Source organism: Littorina saxatilis, linkage group LG16 (assembly GCF_037325665.1).
Source record: "Littorina saxatilis isolate snail1 linkage group LG16, US_GU_Lsax_2.0, whole genome shotgun sequence".
NCBI lineage: Eukaryota > Metazoa > Mollusca > Gastropoda > Littorinimorpha > Littorinidae > Littorina > Littorina saxatilis.
The window spans coordinates 13,479,745-13,483,411 of record NC_090260.1 but is presented as its reverse complement, the minus strand read 5'-3'; positions in this window follow the sequence as shown (position 1 = coordinate 13,483,411).

Here is a 3,667-nt window from a genome sequence, read left to right as displayed (position 1 = left end):
AAAAGTAGATTAGGTCTCCTTGAATACATGTAGTGGCCTGAAGGAAATTACACAAGCCCAGTTAGAAACCATCCTTCTGGGATCTGCACAAACACCAACAAGAAACAACACGGATGATGTGAACAGAAGGGACAAATTCATGGCCGAGCTTACTGAAGGAGCGGAGATCATGAACGGAAAAATCGTCAGTCTCTCCTTGTGGTTGCTTGTATGTTCTATACTCTCTCTTTTTCTCTCCCCCCCTCCCCCTGTTTTCACCATCTAACTTTTGCATTAGAATCTGGAAGGAAGGTATGGAATCAAAGACCTTTTAATTTTGGGTGCTCTAGAAAGTGCCCCCATGGCAGCCCTTTCATACATGAGTGTAGTTTCTTTCTGATAATGGAGCATGCAGTATTTTTGGGCACAAATATGTCATAAGATAGGCAAGCACGTCATGTGCTTGTTTTTTTCAGCTGCACATGCATTTGTATGTGTGTTATGCAAATGTTGTAACGTGAATGCAATGGGTGATGAATATTATTTTGTTGTGAATGTCCAAAATTCAGTGCTTTAATTTAAAAGTCCCTCTCAACTGAGACTTGATTTGTTGACATGTTGACTGTTGTGAAAGAGGAGGAGGACTGCTGCATACAATTATGTATAGATACTCTGTGGGTTTTTTTAAACTTTATTGGGTTTTTGGCCATCTTGTTATGGAATAGTATGTATTAATTTAATAACAGCCCATCAAAGTATGTATTTGTTCATTTTTTCTTTTCTCTTTGTTATTTGATATCAGGAAGCACTGAAAGATGTAAACCTTCAATTGGCAAATATAAAATCTTGCAAGGTTGTTTTAATACTATTTTGCTATTTTAAGTTTTTGTTAAATTCAGAGATTGTGATTTGCAGCTGTGATCAAACGTATTTGATTTTGTTTGTATAACAGACGTTATCCTCAGTGCGTCAAAAGGGGTTAAACGATTATTAAAGCTTGAAACGTGTGTGTGTGTGTGTGTGTGTGTGTGTGTGTGTGTGTGTGTGTGTGTGTGTGTGAGTGCATGCATGCATGAACGCGTGCGTGTGTGTTTGTGTCCACGTGTGCGCACATGAGCGAACATGCACTACGCAGAGGCATGTTGTAAAACGTTATCAAGGGAAGCAGCTATACCATTATCAATGAATAAAACAGTAGCCGTCCTGGGCCCGTATGCATGAACTAGAAGTAAGAAACACTGGAAGTAGAGGCCTCTTTTCGAAGTGGGAACTCCCGAAGTCAACTTTCTAAGTGTTCACAATGCATGAACTGACTTGAACGCCAAAGTAGTGACAGCGAGAGTATTAAGGTCAAGGTCGGGGAAATTGGGGGAATCCCTACTAATACGCATGCGCACGTTTCTATCAACATGGCAGTCAACGAAAATGGCAAGGCACGTGTGCCGCTCAAAAAGAAAGTAGACACAGAGGGGCGTTCTGCGCCTTTTTCAGATGGTGAAATTGCTGTACTCTTGACAGAAGTGTTTTACGAAAGAACGGTTATTCTGTCCAAATTTCAGAACAGTCTAACTGTTAAATATAAAGACGCTGTCTGGTCCAAAATTGCCGCAAAGAAGTGTCGCTCTCTCTCTCTCTCTCTATCTTTCTCTCTCTCAGGCTCTCTCTCTCTTACGACACACGCACACACAGACAAACGTACACTCATGCACATACTGACACTATGACACAAGTGACACTGACGGCACACATAAACACACACACACACACCACACACAAAAATAACGTGTATATATATTTTCTGCGCTTTGTGTCAGCACTGTTTGTGTGTGTGTAAATAGTACCGTTGACACGTTTTTATATAGAAGCCTACTGTGGTTCTTGTGCTTAGGCTGTGTATTGGACTGTCATTGTATGCCTGCATTATTAGTTGTCAGTAATTATTACATGTGCTGATTGTTCTCTTTGCCTGCGCGCGTATAGTATGTTGGTTATGTTTGGTCATAGTATGTTTGTTTATGTTTGGTCGTTATCTTGCCTGTGCGTGTATTGTATGTTTGGTCGCTTTCTTTGCCTGTGCATGTATAGTTTGTTGGTTATGTTTGGTCGCGGGTTTCTTTGCCTGTGCGTGTATAGTATGCTTGGTCGATGTATGTATTGTAAAGCGCTAAGAGTAGACATTTTTCTAGAATAGCGCTATAAAAGTTTGCATTATTATTATTATTATTATTACACACACACGCACCCATACACGCACGCACACAGTCACAAACAAATAACCACACACTCACTCTCTCTCACTTTTTCTCATCTTTCTCTCTCAATCTACACTCATACACACACTGAAACTATGATGACACACTGAGTGACACGTCACACACTCACACACACACATACTCACCGTAGTGACACACATATACACACGCGCGTACAGTTGAAAGTCAAGACATGATATGATTTTTTCAAAGCATAGGAAGGTTTCTTTTGCAAATGAATAAAATTAACACAGAGGCAAAACCCGGTTTTTGCAGCCGGAATGCAATTGCGGAGGCTTAAAAAGGAAAAGATTAATAAACAAGTCGCGTAAGGCGAAAATACAATATTTAGTCAAGTAGCTGTCGAACTCACAGAATGAAACTGAACGCAACGCAACGCAGCAAGACCGTATACTCGTAGCATCGTCACTCCACCGCCCGTGGCAAAGACAGTGCACGTGGAATTGACAAGAAGAGCGGGGTAGTAGTTGCGCTAAGAAGGATAGCACGCTTTTCTGTACCTCTGTTTGTTTTAACTTTCTGAGCGTGTTTTTAATCCAAACATATCATATCTATATATTTTTGGAATCAGGAACCGACAAGGAATAAGATGAAAGTGTTTTTAAATTGATTTCGAAAAAAAAAATTTGATAATAATTTTTATATATTTAATTTTCAGAGCTTGGTTTTAATCCGAATATAACATATTTATATGTTTTTGGAATCAGCAAATGATGGAGAATAAGATAAACGTAAATTTGGATCATTTTATAAATTTTTATTTTTTTTTACAATTTTCCGATTTTTAATGACCAAAGTCATTAATTAATTTTTAAGCCACCAAGCTGAAATGCAATACCAAACCCCGGGCTTCGTCGAAGAGTACTTGACCAAAATTTCAACCAATTTGGTTGAAAAATGAGGGCGTGACAGTGCCGCCTCAACTTTCACGAAAAGCCGGATATGACGTCATCAAAGACATTTATCAAAAAACTGAAAAAAACGTTCGGGGATTTCATACCCAGGAACTCTCATGTCAAATTTCATAAAGATCGGTCCAGTAGTTTAGTCTGAATCGCTCTACACACACACACACACGCACGCACACACGCACACACGCACGCACATACACCACGACCCTCGTTTCGATTCCCCCTCGATGTTAAAATATTTAGTCAAAACTTGACTAAATATAAAAATATATAGCTCCCGGCGGAACTTGAACCCGGAGCAAATGAACGAGAGTCCGGAACCGTCGCCACCTTCGCCGAATGACTCGAGCACGTTTTTTTCGGTCAGTAACTGATCGAACTGTCGCTTTTGAGTCACTCTGTTTTAAGCATTTCACCTAAATTAAACAAGAATGTCACAGTCCGTGTCTATGGTGCAAGGTAGGAGACCGTCTCATTGTAGCCAAGTTACGACAGTTGCTCGAT